General features: G+C 38.2%; 2 long non-coding RNA genes across 3 annotated transcripts in view; both read left to right on the top strand.

The window, feature by feature from the left end:
* Positions 1-25,676, top strand: part of LOC144316139 (uncharacterized) — a 339,579-nt gene that overhangs the window by 283,453 nt on the left and 30,450 nt on the right. The window lies entirely within an intron of this gene.
* LOC144316128 (uncharacterized) overlaps positions 1-25,676 on the top strand; it is a 107,045-nt gene that overhangs the window by 77,304 nt on the left and 4,065 nt on the right. For both annotated transcript variants that reach the window (XR_013381952.1, XR_013381953.1), the window contains one exon: positions 23,074-23,226. This is a non-coding gene — a long non-coding RNA (uncharacterized LOC144316128). The remainder of the gene's footprint in view (positions 1-23,073; positions 23,227-25,676) is intronic.

Raw genomic sequence — 25,676 nt, 5'->3', positions numbered from 1 at the left:
TTATTAATGAGCTTGAGGCCTGCTCCTTTTATGGTTACTGATCTAGAAGACATTCTCACTGGGATGCGTATAATTGCATGTATAATTTGATACAAAATAAATAAAAAATAGGACCAAGCCTATGAGTTTATGGAATTTTATAAACTCATATAGGCATTTTCAGTACCTTGCTTTAATTGTTAAACTACATTATCTAAATAAGATCTAGAGAAATACTTTTTCATAAAAATCTCAAAATATTAGGTGCTATGTCAGTCTTGAAAGACAAAATTGAACTTAATAGAGAATAAAAAATTTCTATCCCATTAGACCTCATATTTGGATAAAGTTTAGTGTTTTTAAATTTTAGTAATTAAGAGTTGGGCTAGAGTATGTTTTAGTTGAGACTATGATTGGAGAAAATATATAAATTATGGAATAATTATGATTATTTGGGCCTTCTATGTTACAGAGTCTTATTTTGGGGGTTTGGCAAGATAAACTTATTTTCTATACAGCTAACAGTCTATGGGGGGGTGAGGAGGTTTACTAAGCTAATTTTGTTTGATGATAATATGTGTACACATTTATAATTAAGTTTTTATATGTCCTATGAGCACTGACCAATTAACAATTTATGGTTATGATTTTGGTAAATAATATTCAGTTTAAGCTCAGCTACCCAGCATCCCCCCATAAATTAAAAAATACCAAACATCTGGCACCGGACATTTATGTGTGAGCATGAGCTGATTAGTCATTAGTCCATTGAGATGTCTTATGTAAAGGAATAGATAGACAATTTTAGGTGAGATGGTCCTGAAGTAAGAATCAGATGCCAGATATAGTTTCCCATTAAATAGCCCCACATATTATGGGGCTGGAGAGGAAAGAAGTTTATAACCTGAGTAGGTTGCTAGTTTCTTGAAGCATGGTGATTAAGGAAAGATAATGGCTTTGATAAACACAGTGACAAAGATTAATTTGAGTAAATGTGCTATGGGTGATAAATAATATGATGTCCTATGTGATATTAATGGTGATATGTGGTATATACTATTCATGTGGTTTGGGGTTTATGGATGATACACCATCATATGTATTATATAAGATGAATAATTAATGTGCATGCTTATTATGTGAATGGGGCAAATAATTTAATGCACAATTATAAATAGTATTATGTATAATTAAACATCTGTATACAATAAAATAGTATGTGTAGATCACACAATGCAGATGTACATAGTGGGTTAATTTTTAATTTTTTTCTCCATATCAATGTATCATCTGACAATAATGATTTTTATTTACATATAACAATACAAGGAATAGTTTAAGTAGAATTTCAGCTCTGGGTGCTGATGGTGAAGCTGAGGGCCTTTCCTTGATAGTACGAGGGAGAAGTTTGTATCCATTTCTGGTTTGGAAGACCAGAGTAATAAATATACTACAAGAACTCATAATTTGAGAAGATTGCATTCAGTTAAGCTTGTAAGTGGTATAATCACCAGGATAACAAGAAAATGTAGATAGATACTAGTTGGCCGAATAATAAAGGGGTGCTCAACTACTTGACCTCCAATTCATGTTAGTTTTTAAAGGTCTGCTACACATAGATCAATGGAACAGAATAGAGAATCCAGAAGTGGACCCTCAACTTTATGATCAACTAATATTCGACAAAGCCGGAAAGACTATCCACTGGAAAAAGGACAGTCTCTTCAATAAATGGTGCTGGGAAAATTGGACATCCTCATGCAGAAGAATGAAACTAGACCATTCTCTTACACCATACACAAAGAAAAACTCAAAATGGATGAAAGATCTAAATGTGAGACAAGATTTTCATCAAAATCCTAGAGGAAAACACAGGCAACACCCTTTTTGAACTTGGCCACAGCAACTTCTTGCAAGATACATCCACGAAGGCAAAAGAAACAAAAGCAAAAATGAATTATTGGGACTTCATCAAGATAAAAAGCTCTGCACAGCAAATTAACAGTCAACAAAACTCAAAGACAACCTACAGAATGGGAGAAGATATTTGCAAATGACGTATCAGATAAAGGGCTAGTATCCAAGATCTATAAAGAACTTATTAAACTCAACAACAAAGAAACAAACAATCCAATCCTGAAATGGGCAAAAGATATGAGCAGAAATTTCACAGAGGAAGACATAGACATGGCCAACATGCATATGAGAAAATGCTCTGCATCACTGGCCGTCAGGGAAATACAAATCAAAACCTCAATGAGATACCACCTCACACCAGTGAGAATGTCGAAAATTAACAAGACAGGAAACACCAAATGTTGGAGAGGATGTGGAGAAAGGGGAACCCTCTTGCACTGTTGGTGGGAATGTGAACTGGTGCAGCCACTCTGGAAAACTGTGTGGAGGTTCCTCAAAGAGTTAAAAGTAGAGTTGTCCTGTGACTCAGCAATTGCACTGCTGGGGATTTACCCCAAAGATACAGATGCAATAAAACGCCGGGACACCTGCACCCCGATGTTTATAGCAGCAATGTCCACAATAGCCAAACTGTGGAAGGAGCCTCGGTGTCCATCAAAAGATGAATAGATAAAGAAGCTGTGATATATGTATACAATGGAATATTACTCAGCCATTAGAAACGACAAATACCACCATTTGCTTTGACGTGGAGGGTATTATGCTGAATGAAATAAGTCAATTGGAAAAGGACAAACATTATATGGTCTCATTCATTTGGGGAATATAAAAATTAGTGAAAGGGAATAAAGGGAAAGGAGAGAAAATGAGTGAAAATATCAGTGAGTGTGACAAAACATGAGAGACACCTAACTCTGGGAAATGAACAGGGGTAGTGGAAGGGGAGGTGGGTAGGGGGTTGGGGTGACTGGGTGATGGGCACTGAGGGGGGCACTTGGTGGGATGAGCACTGGGTGTTATGCTAAATGTTGGCAAATTGAACTCCAATAAAAAAAATTTAATAAAAAAAGGTCTGCTACTAGAATCCAGAATAAGCTTTGGCTTAGAGATTGTAATTTTATGCTTTGTAGTTTTGATGTATGAAGTCTTAGAGTAGTAGCTAAGATTAGGATGGAACAGATTAGAGCTAAAACATTTTATTTGCTGAGAGTAGGTAGTAGGATTGTTTAAGCCTGTCGGATTGTGTTAAATTATTCTACACATTTTTTCCTAGTGAATGAGGTTGCACTCTGCTGCTTGGATGATGACCATAGAGTGTGCTGCTGAAAAATACAGTGACTTATGTATTCATGTGTTAAAGTCTTCTGAAATAGTGGGTGGAGAGAATGCAGACTGGCATGGCCAATTTGCCCATAGGTGTAACTTGCTGTAGGTCAGCAGTGGTACTGAGAGCAGTGTCTACTAGACTAGACTTGCAGATACTATGATCAAATCTACATCTACCAATTGGTAAAAATCATTGCATATCTGGTCCCATCAATCATTCTAACCCTTCCTAAGAGAGAAGCATGATCTGCTCTGTATTTTGAAGACATTTTGTTCTTGGTTTTGTCTTCTAATTGACTTACAAGAGATAAGGTAGTAACTCTTGTAATGCTATGTTGTCCGGTCTGGCAATTCTTAATGGATGGAAGGTTTGTATGAAATGACAATCATCATTGAAAATTTAGACCAGATCCCTAGTATTCCTGTGGAACATTCTAAAGATGCAGTTTTTTCAGAATTCACATTCTGAAGCTAACATCTCAGGAGGGGATACTTTGTTCAGGCACTGCTAAGTTAGGCTGAGACAGTCCATTTCACTTTCTGCTACAAACTTTTTTTTAAAAAAGGAATTTATTTATTTATTCATGAGAGACACAAAGAGAGAGGCAGAGACATAGGCAGAGGGAGAAGCAGGCTCTCTGTGGGGAGCCCAGTGCAGGACTCGATCCCAGGACCCCAGGATCATGACTTGAGCTAAAGGCAGATGCTCACACTGAGCAATCCAGGCATCCCTCTGCTACATACTTAAAAAACATTCTATATTTTAAGTTTCACATCCACAAGAGTGTTGTGTTCATTTCCAAAGATGTATTTTTCATATATCTTCTATTTGTATTATGTATCTATATCAGTGAGTCCTGAATCAGTGATGTAAAATTATATAAAACATTTCCTGTCATGGATTTGTCATTTGTTAACTTCAATCATGATGATAATGAAGATGATAAAGTACTCCCACATTTTCTTATTAAAGAAAAAAGATACATACTATTTGATGTAATCATTTTATTCTTGAGTATCTATCTTACAGAAATAAAAATATAAGCATGGGGATCCCTGGGTGGCGCAGCAGTTTGGCGCCTGCCTTTGGCCCGGGCGCGATCCTGGGAACCCAGGATCGAATCCCACATCGGGCTCCTGGTGCATGGAGCTTGCTTCTCCCTCTGCCTGTGTCTCTGCCTCTCTCTCTCTCTCTGTGACTATCATAAATAAATAAATAAATAAATAAATAAATAAATAAATAAATAAATAAAATATATAAGCATGTTTCTATATATTGTGTGAAGAAGTTTATTCCTGTGTTGTTTAAAGTGTCAAAAACAGGATAAAATGGATGTTCATTGTTAGAGAAGTGAATAAATTATTCCATCCCTTCCATGAGATATTTTGCAGGTACTCAAAGTTGTGAACTAGAGCTGTAATAGATGGCTTAGAGAAATACCCCATAAAGTATTAGAAAGAAAAAAAAGCATGGCATAGTAAAGTGCTCATGATATGATCCTAACTTCAAAGATAAACAATGATTTTTTAAAAATTCTGTATATATATGGACACACACACACAATTCATGACTCATGTAATCTGTAAAAGGTGTTGATTAGGGAGAAAAATATGGATGGACATATTCCAAGTTGATAATATGCTTTATCCTGTGAGGTAATCACATCAACTGATAAAAAAGCTAGGACCAAATCAATCATTCAATCCAAGAAATAAAAAAAAAAAAAAATAAAGAAAACTGAGGTGAAAATATTCTGGTCAGGAAAAAAATAAAATTAAATGTTGTAGAACTTTGGAAAAAGACTGTACATTTCATCCTGGAGCTAGCAAGCAGGTGAAAATTGCAACAGGAGTGTGAAACAAAGTTTGTGAATCACTGTGATTTTTGACCCTTGGATGAACTATTGAGAAACACTTACATAAAAGAGAGATAACCATAGGCTCTGAGTAGTCAGTCCCTCTATCTGGTGTTTCTTTACAAAAGGGCAAGGTCACTGTTTTGCTGCTGTCCTAGGAGCAGGAAAATCAAAGGGCTGTGATTAAGGGAACTTAGTGAGAAAGAGCTTATCTTACACAAGCTACAAATAAGTCATCAGAAAAATGGTAGCAATTACCAGAGCCTTTCTTCCAGAGCAGGAGGCTTAGGAAATAAGGAAGATCACTTTTATGGCTCATAAGAGGGAGATTCCTTGTTTGGGGGGCTTTGATAGATTTTTTTTTTTTTTAGGGTGGGTAGATTAGAGAGCCTTTTGGCCTTATTCTATTTCCCAGATCCTATCAGGTGGGACTAAATTGATATACAAGGGTCAGAAAAGATTTCCCAGGCTAGTTTGGGATCTGTGAGGAACAGGGACAGTAGTTTGGGGTCCACCCTAAAAAAACTGGCCTTTTTGTTCATATAGTCCACATACTGTACCTGAGAGCAATGTGCCAGCCAGGAACATACCTAAAGGCAAATAGGAAGCAAGGCAAAAACCTTACTAGATGATGTTAGCTTGATACTCACGTTTGCATTTTGAAACAATAATTTTTAAAATATATACTTCCACTTACTTTTAGAACGAGAAATGCTTTTAAGGAATAAAATTCTGAGTAGTTTCTCTATGACATTTTGAACAGGGCAATTCTTCAATGTGTGGAACTAGCCTAATAAGTACAATGTATTTAGTTTGCCTGGCACCTAGTCAGTAAGAACCAGTGATACTCACTGACATTAGGAAAATAAAAAACTCTCCCAGTACATCTCTAGATGCTCCTATGTGGAAATACCACATAGTGGTTCACTGAGAACCACTTATAGATTAATACACTTATTTTATTTTTAGACATAAAAAATTGTGAGGGACAGTATAGAACCAGAAAAGACCCTCAATACCCAGAGGAATGTTGAAAAAGAAAACCAAAGCTGGTGGCATCTCAATGCCTGACTTCAAGCTGTATTACAAAGCTGTGATCATCAAGACAGTATGTTATTGGCACAAAAGCAGACACATAGATCAATGAAGCAGAATAGAAAACCCAGAAATGGACCTTCAACTCTGTGACCAACTAGTCTTCGACAGGAAAGAATATCCAATGGAAAAAAGATAGTCTCTTCAACAAATGGTGTTGGGAAAATTGGACAGCCACACACAAAAGAATGAAACTGGACCATTTTCTTACAACATACACAAAGATAAATTCAAAATGAATGAAATACCTAAATGTGAGACAGGAATCCATCAAAATTCTAGAACACAGGCAGCAATCTTTTCAACCTTGGCCACAGCAATTTCTTGCTAGACACGTCTCCAAAGGCAAGAGAAACAAAAGTAAAAATGAACTGTTGGGACTTCATCAAGATAAAAACTTCTGTGCAGCAAAGAAAACAGTTAACAAAACTAAAAGACAACCTATGGAATAGGAGAAGATATTTGTAAATGACATATCAGATAAAGGGCTAGTATCCAAGATCTATTAAGAACTTATCAAACTCAATACCCAAGAAACAGAATTCAGTCAAGAAATGGGCAGAAGACATGAACAGACATTTCTCTGAAGAAGACAAACAAACGGCCAACAGACACATGAAAAAATGCTTAACATCACTTGGTATAAGGGAAATACAAATAAAAGCCACCATGAAATACTATCTCACACTAGTTAGAATGGCTAAAATTAAAGTCAGTTAACAACATATGTTGGTGAGGATGTGGATAAAGAGGAACTCCCTTACACTGTTGGTAGGAATACAAGCTGGTGCAGCCACTCTGGAAAACAGTATGGATGTTGCCTTAAGAAGTTAAAAATAGAGCTATACTATGACCCAACAATTGCACTACTAAGTATTTACCCCAAAGATACAAATGTAGTGACCTGCACCCCAGTGTTCATAGCAGCAATGTCCACAATAGCCAAACTGTGGAAAGAGCCGAGAGGTTCATTGACAGATGAATGGGTAAAGAAGATGTGGAATATTATTTAGCCATCAGAAAGGATGAATACTTACCATTTACATCAACATGGATGGAACTGGAGTGTATTTATGATGAGCGAAATAGATCAATCAGAGAAAGGCAACTATCATATGGTTTCACTCATAAGTGGACTATAAGAAACACTACAAAGGATCATAGGGGAAGGGAGGGAAAACCGAATGGGAAGTCTTCAGAGAGGGAGAAAAACCACCAATGACACTTATATAGGGAACAAACTGAGGGTTACTGGAGGGGGAGGTGGTGGGGGGATGGGTTCATTGGGTGATGGGCAGTAAAGAGACGACATGATGTGATGAACACTAAGTGCAGCTTATGCACTGGTGAATTATTGAACTCTACATCCAAAACTAATGATGCACTATATGTTGGCTAATTGAATTTAAATTAAAAAATGTGAAGAATGTTAATAGATTTATTCAAATTGTAGTTGGCTAATTCAACAAATATTTCATAACACTTACGATATGTCTGGCACTGAGGTAGTTGCTGAAGATACAGGATTTATATGACACAGAGTACAGGGTCTAGTAGAGGAGACAGACAGTAAGTAGGTAATTTCATATTATATACACACACCCACATACACATACACTCATTCACATACTGTCCAGTGTACCGAGTTGGATGACATTAAATAGACAAAATAGCAAATAGATAAGGTAAATGAAGCTGGTGAGAACTTATAACCAAGGAGAATGCACATGATGCCTTTCAATTGTATCCTAAACTATATTCACATACACTTTTCATTCATTGTCTAGTAAATGAATGCATATTGTGTGCCAAGGAATGTTCTGAGCATTAAGGATACATTTCCTCATGCAGCTTATATTCAAGTGATCTTTGTTGTATTTTCCCAATTCTACTCCTCAATGACTGCCAGTAGTGATCTATCTTTAAAATTTAGGAGACCAGTGGTGAGTATCAAAATGAATACTCTTCCATTTCACTATCCCTTCCAAACCTAGAATATTATCAAAGGGAGACCCAACACTTACTGGCACAGAAGTAGCACAGAAGCCACATAGACAAAAATTTTAATTAAAAAAAATTCTTTTAAAGTTGCTTTAGAAAGCTTAAAGTTTATGAAAATGTTACATATAATGATAAAAATGTTATAGTGAGGTTACTGTGGATTTCATCTAAAGATCAATCAAGTTGGTTTGAAGATTAACATACATTTATTTCTATGAAACCTAGTATATTTGTGAACTAGTTTTGCTGGCTTGTTTCTGAAAATGCTGGAAGAGATTCAAATGTTCTTTGATCTTTTCATGAGAGAACAAGAAGTACCCTGTTTAAGTACATAAGTTAGCATTTTCTGGTGTGATAAAAGTCAGAGTTGTTATATAATGGCTATTTTATAGTAAAATGATATTTTTTTCTCTTTTTCATTCCAAGGACTTCCTTAGACTTAAAGAAGTACCCACTTATTTTGATCTCAACTTTCACTGTACTGATTATCTACTGTCAAAAGAAAATTCAGAGATATTTACCTGATATGAATATTTTATTAAATGAGAAACAAAATAATCTTGAACAGGGAGACTTCAAACCCAAAAGTTACATGAAGCTTAGAGGCATAATGTTACAGGGTGACATAAAGTGAAAATGAGGAAGCTGTTTAACCTTTACAATGATGATGATGACAGTGATTATTACAATAGAATTTTCCAGGGGATCCCTGGTGGCTCAGCGGTTTAGCACCTGCCTTCGGCCCAGGGCGTGTTCATGGGGTCCCGAGATTGAGTCCCACATCGGGCTCCCTGCGTGGAGCCTGCTTCTCCCGCTGCCTGTGTCTCTGTCTCTGTCTCTGTCTCTCTCTCTGTCTCTCATGAATAAATAAATAAATAAAATCTTAAAAAAAAAAAAGAATTTTCCAGGTGGTAGGGGATTGGTTAAAAGTGATTATCTTATACCATTTTAAGATGACAAATTTCATTTAAGATTTTTAGAGGCATTTATGAAAAATAATCCAAGTTAAATTGCATTTATATTCATGAAGTAAATCAGATTAAGTTTTGCTTAAGAGTCTTAGCTGGTTTTGTCTGCCCAGGGGATCTTCAAACCTGATCTCCATCTTATTTTATTTTAACACTATCATGCCTTAGTTACCATTATCATTATCATTGTATAATAATATTTCATTTCCAAAAATAGATGATAGATTTTGCAGAGTATAGGAGTCATGTTTTCTATTCTTCCTTGGATTGTCCTCAACACAATTCCTAGCATACTACCTGATGCGTACATATATTCTCACCAGATTATTTACTGAATGGCCTGAAGTTTTAGAAATAGGTCCCAATTTTAGAATCAGAAGCCAAGTACAGCAGAAGAAGCTATGGTTTTTAACAGTCTTCCTTGCAATCAAGCCCATTTAAAGTTAGGAAACTGGGCAGCCCCTGTGGCTCAGCAGTTTAGCGCCGCCTTTGCCCGGGGCGTGATCCTGGAGACCCAGGATCCAGTCCCCTGTCAGGCTCCCTGCTTGGAGCCTGCCTCTCCCTCTGCCTGTGTCTCTCTCTCTCTCTCTGTGTCTCTCATGAATAAATAAATAAAATATTTTTTAAAAAATAAAAAATTCTAAATCTTTAAAAAAAATAAAGTTAGGAAACCTTGACAAATATTGTTGTACTACTTCTCATTGTCCTTCACCTTCTTGATGATATCAACCATTGTGACATCCTTGCTAGGGGATTTGATCAGACCTGGAAAAAAAAATCCAGTAACAAATATTTTCTTTCCAATTGGAGACCTTGTATTTCTGGGAAACAAATCAATCTTTCCAATAAAAAGCAAGCATTTACAATTTATGATTATAATAAGAAATATATATTTGGTCTTCCTTCTCATTCCCAGCACAGAGTTCCTAAAACCCTAAATCTGCTAAGTGTTGAGAGTAGTAAAGGCATCTTTTGTCATGTTAAGGAAGTGACTTGGTTTCCCCAGGTCACCCAAGAATGGCAGGGAGTTGCAAGAGGAGGAGCTAACTTGAAGTTTAAGAGGGTTAGAACTTTCAGCCTGTACATTCCTATCTCCTGGGAGGGGAGAGGGACTGGAGGCCCCTATCAAAGGCTTAATTAATCATGACTGTACAATGAAGCCTCCATAAAAACCCAAAAGGACTGAGTTAGGGAGTTTCTGGGTTGGTGAACAAGTGGATATTTGTGAAAAGTGCCATGGAAAGTTTATACCCTATCCTCATATCTTGCCCTTTTCCTTCTGGCTGTTCCTGAGTTATGTCCTTTTATAATAAACTGGTAATTTAATGTGTAAAATGTTTCTTTTAGTTCTATGAGCTGCTCTAGTAAATAAAGTGAACCCAAGGAGGGAGTTACAAGGACCTCCAAGCTGTAGCCATTGGACAGAAGCACAGTAACAACCCGAGTTTGTGACTGGCACCTGAAGTGGGTGAGGCAGCAGTCTTGTAGGACTGAACTCTTAACCTGTGGAATCTAATGCAATCTTGTCAGTAGATAGTCTTAGATTTGAGTTGAATTGTAGGGCCCCCAACTGGTGTCCAGAGAATTGCTTGGTGTTGTAGGGGAATTCCTACCTTCCTCTGACAAATGTGGGAACTGGTCTCAGAGCCTTAATATTATATATGAATAGATGAATGAATAAACACTAGAGAGCATTTATGCATAGTCACCATAATGAAAGTCAAAGTTACCAAACAGCAAACTTGTAGTCTTTTTAGTGGTGCATCAAACCAATGAATTCTCCAAAAAGTCATATATGAGCTGAAAGTCTAGGAAGAAATCTACCTCGCACCAATGTTCAGCTTTTTTAGTCCTCAGAGCCAAGAATAAAACTAAGAGATGTCTGTGGGTAATATGATAAGGTTCAAGACATGGGCAGAAAAGAAAATGAAGACATAGAAGAAAAAAAATTGAAGGAGAGTGATTTAGAATTAGATAGGTCTGGTTTGAAACTCAGCTCCAGCATGTATTAGTTGCATGAGCTTGAGAAAGTTATTTCATTTCTAAGTCTTTTTTTTTTTTTAAATCAGTAAAATAGGAATGTAGGCTACTACAATACGTGGCCACGGGAATCAATTAGCTGATGTATATGAAACAGTGGCATATTAGGCATATGCTCCTTGGGAGAGAATATTTTTGCATACACACCCATTTGGCAGCAAAGCATGATCAATCTGGAAGGAAGCACAGCTGGTAAGGAAAATATAGGCACAAAAAATATACTCTTCTGTTTAAAAGAAGCTTTTTTAGGTTAAGGTAGTGCATATTGTAGCTCTTGGTGGAAGTAAGCAAACAGCTTGAGAAATTGAGTCATGATTCACTAAAAGTGACCTTTATTCCATCACTTATACGGAAGCTAAACCTAATCTGTCTTACCCTGAAACATGCTTTCAAGCATTAAAGATTCTTAAACATCAGTGAACATCAAGATTAACTTGAATGGATTACAAATAAAAATATAACAGATTCCTATGACCAGATTTCATCTCAAGCTTACTAGATCAGAAAGGGTGGGGTCCAAGATTTAATCACTCCCTTGCAATATCTCACCTCACCCACTAGCTCTGAAAGAAAAGAAAGCAAAACCTTCCCCAGGCATGAGAACTGCTAAATTTGAGGATCACAAAAGTCCAGCATATAAACTCAACCAGACCACACTAGATTTGATACCCTTGGTTACACAGGCTGCAGGTTGTATCTACTTTGGCCAGATCCTTAGTAGGGAGCAATTCATATTCATAAAAGCACCCTGCTTCCTGTCTTTTCAGGTAATGCTACTTCTGTTTATACTTAACATAGCTACAGGGAAGGCCATCTGGTTTTTATTCCAGAGTGTGGGTTTGAAATACTCTTAAATTCTTGTGTGACTTGCATAAAGTCTAGAATTAAAAAAAATTGCTTCTTCTATCTACTGGATGTTTGACTTTGGATAAATTGCTTAATGTTTGCAAGCTTCAATTTTCTGTTTCATAGAATGGGGATATTAATAGCAGTAACTTGATAGAATTGTGTTATAGTAGTAAATTTCTACATTAAACGACTGTTTTCTATTATAATCAAGATTCTGAAAGCTCAAATAGACAAAACTCAAGGAAACAGCATTTAGTCTTACCATGCTGATTAACAAAGCCTGATACCATCTAGAAATGCTTAAACTAGAAAACTAGCCAGTACAGAACCTGGCATAAAATGGATTCTTAGAGGTACTGGTTCTCTATCGAGGTTTCCCTAGCTCATGGCAGATTTTCATGTTCTGCCTTGCTTGCACTGTTATTTTTATCTCTTGAATTATTAAAAAAAAAATTCCTGTTTGTCTTGACTTTCCAATTACCCTTCAAACTTTTCAAAGGAAGGGAATACATGTTACACTCATGGTGATATTCATAGTGCCTAGCATAGGACCTTGAAACCAAAAATACTCAATAAAGTGTTGATTGATGTGGGACAAAAAATACCAAAAAGACTGATAGAGAGAAAGGATTTTGTGGTGAGCAGAGTCAAGTGTGTCAGATATAGAGTAGTGCTTGTGCTATGGAGGTTTATATCTTCCAACAGTTGAGTTGTGGCTTCTGCAAAGGCCTATCTTCATCTTTCAAACTTTATCTATTCATTTGATTTGACTACACATTTGAAAAGCATTTAAATAATGGAAATAATTTTTAAAAGGTACATATTTAAAGCTAAAATAATGATAAAGAACTTCAAATTATTATGGCTAATATGATGAAATATAGCTAAATATAATAGATTGTAGTGGGATGTGTAGACTGGCAATTATAGCTACATTTGCTATCCCCCCAGCAATGAGTGGCATGAAAGTACTATATGGAGTCGCTGAATCACATGTCTTTTTTTTTTAAGGTTTTATTTATTTATTCATGAGACACACACACACACACACACACACACACACACACACGGAGTCAGAGACACAGGCAGAGGGAGAAGCAGGCCCCATGCAGGGAGCCCAATGTGGGACTTGATCCTAGGACTCCAGGATCACACCCTGAGCCAAAGGCAGGTGCCAAACTGCTGAGCCACCCAGGGATCCCCTGAATCACATGTCTTATTTCAGAGGAGAAGAGCATAATTCAGATAAAATTTGCCTATGATATTGGATTGTAAAGAGTAGTTAGACTCCAAAGAATTTCAATTCCTCAAATGTTCTTTCATTTCTAGCCAGATTACCAAAACAGAATAAAAAAAAAAATTGAAAAGTGAAAAAAAAGTCATGGCTTTGAAGGAAAAATAAGTTATTTATTCAGTTGCATTGGAGATACTGCTCTTGTCTCCATTTGAAGAAAAAAATCTCTTCCTTAAAGTGCCTTTGGGTCAATGTAAATCAGAGTGGGAGATCCTTCTAGGTCATAAACATTTAGGAAAGACCTAAGGAATGGGGCCAACAAAACCCTTCCTATAAATAGGGAAGATGGCTAAAGGCTGTTAGCATGGGGAGGAACAAAATGAACAGGACCTTTTGTATTACCAAACAGGGCCCTTGGAATCACCAAGCAGTAGAAACTGACAGGCCACATGGGATTTTCAGGCAATGCTTTTTAGAGGGACTATGCTTCATCACCTAGGACATCTGATTGTTGCTGTGGATTTTGATGAAGGCTTCTTCAAGGAAGGGTAAATAGAAGGACATATCAGTGGCAAAGATGACTGTTTTCCTTCTTGGTGCCATCTTCAAAAGGCACTACTGTTTTTGTAAATACTTTCATATTTGACCTTATAATAACCTGGCCCAAGAGAATTACATTGGGAAGATATTACTATGGGAAATTGCTGAGGAAATTGTTGAAATTAAAGAGCTGACTAGGATCCTAGAATGTGTTGGCTCTTTAATCAGGTTTAAATTGTGCCTTATCCTTCTACCTCATAGGTACAAATCTTTCACCATGCTGTTTATTTTTTTAATTTTTTAAAAATTTTATTTATTTATGATAGTCACAGAGAGAGAGAGAGAGAGAGAGGCGCAGAGACACAGGCAGAGGGAGAAGCAGGCTCCATGCACCGGGAGCCCGATGTGGGATTCGATCCCGGGTCTCCAGGATCGCGCCCTGGGCCAAAGGCAGGTGCCAAACCGCTGCGTCACCCAGGGATCCTCACCATGCTGTTTAGAAAATGTGTTCCCTTTCATAAAAAGATGAACCTGTGACTTCAAAAGAGGGCAGGCATTTGAGCAATTTTTCTAGTAATAGTATGTGTGAATTCTATAGACAAAACTACCTGTGCTCTTGGGTCAGATTACCACATTGGTGGTAGTTGGTAGCATTGTGGTGATGGTGGGGACAGCCACCAGGAATGAAAGTATGAGGAGGCAGGGTAGTCTGCACCTTTAGCAGAACCCAGAAAGTGAGAGTAAGAGATGAAGTCCCAGTAGCATTTGGAGTAAGGAGCTGAGCCTGCTGGGGTTCAGCTCCCTAAACTCTCTCTTTCAGAGTCAGCCTGGCTGTAGGAAGAGCACCATCTTTGCTCTTCCATGCAGAAGAATGGACTAAATGACAAATCTATGATACTTCTATTGCTATAAATGAAACTGATATAATTTCACTGTAAAAAGGAGAGTCCCTAGTCAAGTATATTATAATCTATTATTATTAAATTCTTCATTTGTCTTCCTTTAAATTGAATATGTGTCAACAGACCTAAGTGCTTAGCATATGTGTGGAAGTCTTTCATGAGTTTGCCTATTAGCTATCTAATTAGGATAATCTTTGTAATGGGTATATCACTAGAGGTCATCATCTCCTTAGATGACCTTACTACAGATTTATTATCTGTGGCCCTCTGTTTCTACCTTTGGTATGACTCTTCTGTGGGAAGTAATGAAAATATTAGACAGTTTGTGTTGATTTCTGGGAAACAAGTGCTAGAGAAACTGAAAGCATTAGATAAGTATACAATAAATCTTGGTTGGTTCTTTTTCTACTTTCTGATCTTCCTTGGTCCACAGATCCTTGGTCCTAACCCATTTCTGGCTATATCATATAACTAAAGGCAGAGTGGCTGCAGTACTTAATACACTTCTGTTTCTGCTAGAGCTGCTCTAGAAGGCAGAGGATATCAAAGTAAAACTGCTCTCCAGCTCATAATTGTTGACTGTCTAGATTACAAAAAAAAAAAAAAAAAAGTGATAGACTTTTTCTAGATATTCTAGTGGTGTTTAGAGTCTAGGACTGTGCCTCTTTATCAGTTAATAGCCTAACAGGCAAAGATAATCACCACAATGAATATAATAATTATAATAAAGTTCAAGTTGGAGGCATATTAATTAATAGATTTAAATATCCCCACTAGTTGTGTACCAGATCATGCACCAGTCCTTTAGATTCTCTAGACATCAGAGTCCTCATTCATTTCAATGTATCTCACGCTATTGTCATAAAGTGAAATATTACGCATAAGGCCCCTGGACACAGAGGGGCACTAGGGATGGTGCAGTGGTATTAACATGAGGAGTCTGTGCATGGAGTTCTGGGATCTTTCCATGACCAGATGTGGAAGAACCATCTGTGCCATTACTTTTTATAGGAATGTGGCCTTAAACATGGCCTTGAGCATAAACACATATTGTGAAATGAGTAGATGGAAAGAACTTTGAGAATGAAAAAAAGTCAGTAAAAATGTGAACATGTGAGAGATATTGAAGTTGACCTTAGAAAACACTGCCAGATTTTTCATTTTTAGTGATACATAAATCTGCAATAACACATGGTGAGTATTTAGAAATGAATCCTTATTCTTGGTTGAGAAGATAAATTTTGTACTGTAAAAAATATGAGTGAGTCATAAAATATCACATGTGTGATCTAAAAACTCCAAGTTTGCAGCTAAGCTTCTTTTGTGATTTTTCCCCTATTTTGAATGTAACAATTGAGTTAAATCATTTCATGTCTACAGCTTGAAGTTGATGGCCCTACAAGAGATTAAAAGTGATTCATATGTGATCACCTCAGAAAACTGAGTACAAGGAGCTATTAAATATAAGCATGGAAGATTTCTTTATGAGTTTAAGACAAAGTGAAGAGTTGGGAAAAAATTGAAAAGGAAGGCGAGGCGTGATGGGATATGCCAGGGACACCTGCAATCCTCATTCAAATCTTACACAGTTGGTACTTGGTTTAATAGGCTTCCACCTTGGAACCAAAAATAGCTTGAAGGCAGTTGCCCACCAGATATCTGCTTCATTTACATACTGGGTACACATACAACCACTGCTCAACAACCTGGGCTAAGTTTTAGTTTTTGAGTTTGACCTGTAATTTCATGAGGTCTTATGATATCCTCTCAAGAAAGAAGAAATCTACATAATTTTTCCTTTGTCCCTGATGATTTCATTTTTAAAAAAGTTTATTAAGTTTTAAATTTTAATCTCAGTGTAGCTAACATTACAGTGTTAGTTTCAGATGAATAATATAGTGTAGAAACCTACATATTTTAATAGAGCTTAGTAGGATATAATTTTATATTAAAGCTTCTAAAACAAATAAATAAATGCAAAATTTTGCATTAAAGATGAACACAAATTTTGTTTTATTTTTATGCTTGGCTATAGATTAGAAATAACCATCTTGCTAACACCTTCTTTTTCCTACCCTCCTGCTGCCTATGCTATCCCCTCCCTCTGATAGAAACAGAACACATGAATTTTTTGAATCAAATAGATTACAAATCAAATAGATTGGGGGTCAAGAAAGGGAATAGAAGCAAATGTTTATGGGTCAGGAGCATGGAGTTGAGCAGTTTCTTGGATGATTGCTTCTATTTTTTCTATGATATAAGGAGCAAAGTCATCTGCTGAGAATGAGTGGGCAAGTGGTATAGGAAGAAACTTTGGGAAAGTGTTAAAAGTAGGAACTAGCCACATAGCTTGCCTGGGGCCCTGGGACTAGTTGGGTTTGAGGAGCATGAATTTCTAACAGAACATACCTTGTTTATGTGCAGTAGCACCTTCTGAGTGCTGAGTGATTTTTCTCCAGGAGCAATGTCAATTCAGGAGCAGGGAAGGGAGATACAACTGAAATTGTGCCTAACAGTGTTAATGAGGTTAAAATTGTCACCAGCAAGATTCCCACTGGCTCCTGCTTCTTCTTCACAGGAATGTCAATTTTATCTTTTAAAGGTAAACAACAAGGAGAGCTCCAGTGGCCTAGATCAGTTTGAGATTGACCACAGCCTCACACCTGCACAGGTGGATTATGGAGAGCTCAAGGGTTAAATCTATCCTATTATAATGTTAAAATTTCTGCCCAAAGAGGAACACAAATGTCCTTGTTAATGCATAACATACGATGCATGTATAGGCATGTTTCCTAAGTATACATACATGACTTTATACCTGCCTTAACATGTGATGACAAAACTCCCCTTTATGAATATTTATCCTAACCCTAAATGAAAGAAACCCACTTATCAGCACTTGGGGAGTCATTGCTTTGGAATGATTCCTTATTTGCATCTAATAAAGTTTCCTTTGGTGACAGTTCCACTTGGCATAGCCTGTATCTATATCTCACCAAAGAGTGAATTCACATCAGTTCACTTACACAACAGATGAGTTGATCCAAGATTTGTGTTTTCTTATATGGGTCCAACAGAAGAAGGGTGGTGGAATTGTGTCTTTTGTTAGGAGGGTTGCTGAAGTGAAAGACAAGTGTTCTAGGCCATGCAAAGAAAGGAATGAAGTTCTGAGAGGTTGAACTCAAGAGTCTGAATGTCCCAATAAAATGGAAGACCTTCTGAGGTAGGAATGAAAGTTATGGGATGAATTGTGCCCCCCCAATTCCTTTGTTAAAATCCTAACCCCCTACATCGGAATGTGACTATATTTAAAGATAGGGTCTTTAAGGAGGTAATTAAAGTTAAATGAGGTCATGGGATGGGCTCTAATCCAATATGACTCGTGTCCTTACAAGAAAAGAAGCTATGGCACAGACATACAGAGAGACCACGTGATGACAGAGAAAAAGTAGCTGTGAAAGTTAACTTTAAGTGTCAGCTTGCCTGGAATAAGTGATGCCCAGATAGCTGGTAAAACATGACTTCTGGGTGTTTCTGTCAGAGTTTCTGATTAGTTTTCAACCCGTAAAGTGAATAAAGATCCCCCTCACCAAGGAGGGCAGCCATCATCCAATCCACTGAGGGCCTGAATAGAATAAGAATCGGGAGGAAGGGTAAATCTACTCTCTTTCTTTTTCAGCTAGGACATCCAACTCCTCCTCCCTTCGAACATTGGAGCTTTTGGGTCCGCAGTCCAGGTTCCCCAGCTTGCAGATAGCAAATAATGGGACTCCTTGGCTTCCATTATTACAGGAGCCAATTCATATAATAAATCTCCTGTTATATGTACCTATGAATACCCTATTGGTTCTCTGGAGAACCCTAACTAAGCCAGCAGAGACAGGCCTCAGAAAAAAATCAAACCTGCCTCTTCTTTATCTGGGACCCCTCAGCCTCCAGAACTATGAGGAAATAAATTTCTGTTGTTGAAGTCACTCTCTGTAGTACTTTGTTATGGCATCCCCAAGAAAGTAATAAAAAAATTCAGGGTTCTGGAAATATAAGAGGTGGAGGTCCCAAAACAGGATTTAACATATGAGTGTTGGAATAATTTCTGGTGATGACAAGAGTCCAGGGTGTAGCCATGAGATTGAGGGGGTTGAAGGGAAGAAGGTCACTAGCTACAAGGAAAGTGAAGCACACAATATAAAGGGAACTAACTTAAGACTAATTTCATGATGTAGTAAGAAACTGAAATTTAATATGTTGAAGGTAATTGGGGGATCAGTTTACAAGTGCTTTATAAATGTCCCTTATAAAAAAAACGCTCATGAGATAATAAATGTGAAAGTGGCTTTTTATTTCAAACCATAAAATAAAATCTCTGAAGCTTGGTGTGCATGGATATAGACCTACTAAAAAATAAATGTTCTCTGAAGCATGATCTGATTTATCTGCCCTACAAAATGCTATTGTCCTTTGACTTTTCCTCCTCCATAAACTCAGTTTGATATGGCAATGAAATATGGCAATTATATGGGTGGAGAGTTCCCAGGCAAAGAGCCTGGCATACAACATGGTGTGTTTGTTGAACTGGTAAGTGACTCTGCAAAGGGAGAGCTGTTCAATTCTTCCTCCTAGTGATGTGCTTGCCAAATGCCTGGACCTCCTAAGATAAACAACCTTAGCAATAACAGGGTATTCCCCAACCCATGTAGGAGAAGCCTCCCACCTGGAACTTCCATAGTCCCCCATGTCACTGTTTTTCTCAAAGCAAGTAGGCTCAAGTCCTTCATCTAAGCAATGCCAAGAAAAATAACTCTGTTAGCCATGATCTCCAGTGATAGGGAAGAGATTCATTCAGCGGTGAGATGGCCTTTTCTGATTGTGCATCCTGGACATGTGCAGAGTAGGAGAGGCTGCATGGAACAGCTCTCTCTCATCCACATTTCTCTCCCTCTCCTACTTTATGGTTTCCCACCAGAACTCCCCATGATCTATCCTTTGTTTATTTTTTTGTTTATTGTCTATTCCCTCTTACTTTCTGCTGGATATAAGCTTCATAAAGGCAAAGATTCTTTTCGATTTTATTTCCTGCTGTGTCTCTAGTACTATTCTAAGCCTGACACACAGCAAGACATTTAGTAGTAATGTGAGCCAAAACCCCAGTAAAACGTATCCTCTTTGCCCTAACTGTGCCCAAGAGTCCAGTTTTGACTCATTCACCAGGAAGTTGATTCAGGAGCTGGTTTTTTAATTTCTCTAGGGCCCAGGGAAGAGTTAAGGCAAGTGAGCCTTTTTAAAGTTTTTAGAGGACTAATAGTTACTAGACTGTGCTTGCATTGAGGCCACAAGGCTACTGGTAGCTGTTTTCACTTATGTGGCAATATGTGTCCTACAGTTACCTGTGCACATGTCAGAGAAATAGGGAGAAAGTACACGTGTCTGTGGGAGTGGACAGGTCACTTTACCTTGAATCTTGCTTTCCTCCAGGGAAAACTAATGATAATAATACTTACATCACAGCAATGTGCTGCAGATTCAATGAGGTATATGTAACATTGCCTGGTACCCTGCCAGGTGGCCCTAGTGCCACCCTAAACACTACTAAACCACAGCTAGCTTAACATTTAACGTGGATCACAAGCTGAGGCAAAATATGCATGATGATTGCTCTGTGTCTCCCTCCTGTAGTTTGGAGGTTCTCAGAATAGTAGTTCTTCATCCCCCACTCCCACTGCTACCCTCAGTACAGCATGTACTGTATTGAAGAATTTTTCTTCAGTTTGGGTTTGAAGAATTTTTCTCTGTTGCTTGGTAACTGGTGTCAGGGTTCCAGAAAAGTTCTAGAATGTCCTATAGAACAAGCAGAGAATGAATCTTATTTTAGTAGAGACTTAGTATCATTTTGGCAGCTGTTTATTCTTTCTTTATTTATGTTTGTCTTCCTCTACCATATTGTGAGGACCATCAAATCCAGACGATGCCCCAGTTTCTAGAGCAGTGCCTCATGCTAGTAGATATATACTAAATTGAATAAAAATAAAATGAGTAAATAATGAAGAATGGAGTCTTTTCCAACTGTATATAGTTCCATAGTCCTAAATTTAAGTTCCATATTTGTCTTTAATGCTGGTAAGAGTAGAGATTGTAGCGTCATCTTAATGGGCTCATACACAACATTTTCTTTTGGAAGTGACACAGTGGTTTGTTCTCTCCAGTAATTACAGGAATCAATTGCCCTATGTTCAGTAATGGATTTCTGCCAAATGTTAGAAGAGCATGACAAGCTTAATAGTCACAGCAGCAAACATATTGCATTTACTATGTGCACTGTTCTCACATGACCTGTTCTGATATTAGTGATCTGATTCAATGCCCAAAATAATGCTCTGAGGGAGGTACTATGATCATTTCTATGGCACAAATGAAGAAATTGAGGCACTAAAAATAGATAGCTAGGGTCAATTAGCAATTAGTGGAGCTGGGATTTAAACTCAAGTCATTAGGCTCCAGAGTCCAAGTGCTTAACTACTCTACAAAGCCTCTATACATCAGTGAATTCACAGCAAATATGAACAATGATAATAACTATATAGTGGGACAGTATTTTGATATATTAAATAATTTTGTTTTTCTTAGCATTTCCTGAACTTTATGATCCTTTCCCTCCTTCAAATCTTAGCAATTTAATGTCCTCAGGGGGAACAGAACTCAGAAAACAAAAGGATTCATTGAAAGCTTTGGGCATAAGCAAAAGATTTGAAAGAATACCATTTTATCTCACCCCCTGGGCCAGGTGGGCTTGTCTTCTTAATGGGGGAGAAAGAACTGGAAAGGGTGATTCTGGCCACCCTTCCCTTAAATTCTTTTGATGGGAGAGAGGGATGATGCACTCCAGGGATCTGCAGATCCGGGGTAGAGAGGACCTGAGCCTTTTGCCCATCCTTATAGACCCAGGGAAGTGCCAGGAAGCTGATAAGACCCCAGAGCTTCCTTGGTTTGGCATGAAGTGGGGACAATGGACTATAAAAGGCACAGTGCCTTAGGCAGCCTCATCTAATTTTCCACAGTTCGTGTTTAGAAAAAGGAACAGGCTTTCTCATGTGTCAGGGAGGCCTGAGTGGCTGAGACAGCTGAGTGTCATGGGGTCTTGAGGTGGGAATGAACAGGGCCCATGGATGACCTAATGGTTGAATGACAGAACATCTGACAGACATGAGATAGTGTCAGAAGATGTCATTGTGTGATGTTGAACAAGGACCAGCTGCATCCACTTTCCTGTCCCCTTTCCTCTCCCCCTACTATCAGCCCCTGATAGCGTGGTGTTACCCAAGCACTTTAGCATCCTGCCTGCAGGGTGGAGTAGAGGCAACAACGACTGAGAAGGTTTCTCTCCCTGGGCAGAAAAGGGGCTTGCAACAAAAATTAAGTTATTATAGAAAAAGACAGTTGATCCTAGCTCTAGAAATGTCATACAGAGAAATCACAGGGCAGTACCTGAGGGTCTGTAGGTTGCACACTTTGGTACCAGATAACTTTTTTTTTTTCTTTATAAGAAAGACTGAGTACTCCACACTGCACAATAATTCCTCCCAGGGTTTTAACTTTGTTTTATTTTCAAAACCAGGTCCAATGAGCTTTCTGAACAGCTGGTGTAGCTACAGAGAAACCAGCTTCCTTCAGAGAGCAGTGCTTTTGGCGGGGAGGAGGAAATCCCTTCATACTTGAACATTTTCTAATTGCTTATTTATTGTATTCTGGGGTATGGCATAAGTACAGAGAAGCCATCACCTCAGATGGCAGCTTTTAAAAGATTTTTTTTTTTCCTCAACACCGTGATTCCTTTAATAACATGTTCCTAGCATTCCCAGGTAGGCCAAGGTGTCCTACAGAAAGACCTTGGGTTAGACCTACAGGGGGTCTGGCTGGTGTTAACAGAAGGGAGGGCAGAGCTGGTGTGGCTGGCCATGGAGAAAGCTGACTTGGCTGGTGTGGTACAGAGAAGCCAGCTTGTTTACATGCTTATTCCATGACTGCTTGCCCTAAGCAGAAAGTGCCTTTCAGGATCTATTTTTGGAGGTTTATTAAGTATGTCTGGTTCTCAATTCCAACAGTTTAATGAAGATCTAAATAAAATGCTAGGTTCTAACTTAAAAAAAAAAAAGACAGTTGATATAGGAAAACTAAATGTCTTGCATATTAGAATTTGTGCTTGTGAATAATCTTCAATACAGTAGGTAACATTTAGTGCTAAATATATGCCAAGAACTCCACCAGGTACTTCACATCAGTTCCTCAGGCTTTATCTCCTTGGAGTTGAAATAAAATAACAGAAATTTGGGACTAATCTTTATCATCTTGTTCTTCTTATCCTTTATATCCAGTGTTCAAGACCTATGGTGTTGCGCCCAAGATTGCGAATCCGAGAAATTACCAAGGAGCTGACACCGATGCAAGCACACGAGAGGGTTTATTTGCAAGCTCGAGCTTGGGTCCAAGTATACCCGACACAGCGGAGCAGGGACTTGGACCCTGAAGTGGGTTACAGCTGGGTTTTTTATGGGCTGGTCTAGGGGATTTTCAGAAGGGGTGGAGGAATTTCTCAAATTCTGTTTACATTCTGATATGGGGCTTTCAAGGGTATTGGGCTCTGTTCTCATTCTAATATGGGGCTTTCAAGGGCATTGAGCTTTGTTCTCATTCTAATATGGAACTTTCTACGATGGGCGTGGGCTCTGTTGTCTTTTTGATATGGGATTCCCTGCCGAGGACATTTTGCAGGTTTTCCTGTAAAGTTCAGCTCTTATTTACAAGGGCCTAAGATGGCTGTACTTGTGCTAATGCTAAACTTGAGGTGGAATGGCCTTAAATTTTCTCGGCCTCCACAATGGCATCTACTTCCAAAATATACATTAACTCCATCCACTTTTTTTTTTTTTTGCCTGGCACCACCACAGTCAAAGTGACTTTCAGAGCTTCTAGGTCTAAAGACCAGAAGGAAACAGGTAGATCACAGAAAGCTGAGAGAGCACTGCCCTATCAAACTTTGATAGTGATCAGAGAAGGACAATCATCATATGGTTTCACTCGTATGAGAATATAAGAAATAGTGAAGGGGACCATAAAAGAAAGGAGGGAAACTGAGTGGGGAAAAATCAGAGAGGAAGACAAACCCTGAGACACTCCTAACTCTGGGAAACAAACAAAGGGTTGTGGAAGGGGAGGATGGTGTGGGGTGACTAGGTAATTGGCACTAAGGAAAGCACTTGATGGGATGAGCACTGGGTGTTATACTATATGTTGGCAAATTGAATTTAAATAAAAAATGTTAAAAAACCTTTGATAGTGTCTTAAAAGGGGATACTGGGGAAAGATACACATTCTGGGGACTGGGGTTATCAAAGGGAAGTTTTAAGACAGAAGAAAACAAGCAAAGTTTTGGTCAGAATTTGTGAACCTGGCAGGAGATGCTGGTTTTGGAATCTGTTAACAAATATTCAGCTGAGTAAATTTAAGATCCAATTGGCTTTATTCAATAGTTCATGAATTGGATATCATTGCTTCTAGTAAATGGAGGGGGCACTCAGAGGAGCTGTACAAAATGGAAGGATTTTGTAGGCAGAAATGAGCGGGACAATGAGGTTATTAGCAAACAAAAAGAAAGGATTGTTTCAGGCAAGGTTACCTTCACTTAAGGGAGGGAAGGCAAGAGGGCAGGGAAGGGGGATACCTTACCATGCAGATTACCTAACTAGTGCTGGTCAGAAAAATTCCAGACTGATTGGTTTAAAATTCCACTCCGGGGAGAGGCTGAAATTCCCGTTAGGTATCCAATCTCTTGGAACACATGGGTCTGATGAAATGATGGTTTGTGCTGCACATCATGGTTTGGTATGGTCTGTCTCGATACAATTCACTACTGCTTCTTTCTTGGGCTTGTGCAACAACCCAACAGGTCTCCCTGCTTCTACACTTTTCTACCACTAATCCCTTCTTTACAGAGCAGCCAAAATGTTCTTTTTTTGAAACCTCAAATTGGATATCATTTTCTTGCTAAAACTCTTTATTGGCTTCCCATGGGACTTGAACTAAAACCCCAAAATCTTGACACAGCCTGCACCCTTGTCAACATATCAGTATCATCCTGTGCAACAATCCCTCAGACTCAACCCCATCCCCCACTTTGTTCCATTGACCCTGGCTGTCTTTAATGACAACTCCTTACTGCCACTGTGCCTTCACACATGATGTCCCCTCTGCATGAATGATCTCAACCCTTCCACTGCTACATTCCTATATAACCCCACATCTCAGCAGAAAGAAGCCTCCCAGATCTCCACTTTATATTAGGTCTTTTTACAACATGGTCCCAGAGCCTATTATATTTCCTTTCATAGCATATATAACAATTTATAATTGCACACTAATTGATACATTTATATGTTTAATATTGCCTTGACAGTAAACTCCAAGAGCTTGCTACCATATCCCTAGCACTGCTTGGCAGACAGATAGCACTTGATAAGTATTAATGATGAAGGATAATTGATAGAAATACAGGCAGGAACAAGAGGCCCCCACTCTAAAAAGAAACTACCTTTAAAAGGATTTTACTCCACCCTGGAAGGAGTCCTCTACCCTTTCCCACATGAAAAAAAAAAAAAAAAAAAAAACCTGATTGGATGACAGCCACATGGAGGGTTAATCAGATTAAAACAGCCAGCCAAAAAACCCATAAAAACCTCTAAACTTAGAAATTCTGGTGGCAATCTTCTTAGGTCCCCTCCATCTTCACTTTAATTTGTTCAATAAACTTTGCTTTGTGGCCCACCACTGTTCATCTGGTCTACCTCTTCATTCTTTGAAGCAGCATGACCAAGAACCTTGGCACAAAAAGAAATCCTGTAACATTAACTTAATGACAAATGAAAGAATTGCAGGGACTATATTTGGACTTGGCTTTGGAAAAGAAGCTGGGTGTCTTTCT

This window comes from Canis aureus, chromosome 6 (assembly GCF_053574225.1).
Source record: "Canis aureus isolate CA01 chromosome 6, VMU_Caureus_v.1.0, whole genome shotgun sequence".
Lineage (NCBI taxonomy): Eukaryota > Metazoa > Chordata > Mammalia > Carnivora > Canidae > Canis > Canis aureus.
Note: the sequence above shows the minus strand (reverse complement) of the source record. Positions and strands in the feature narration are given on the sequence as shown.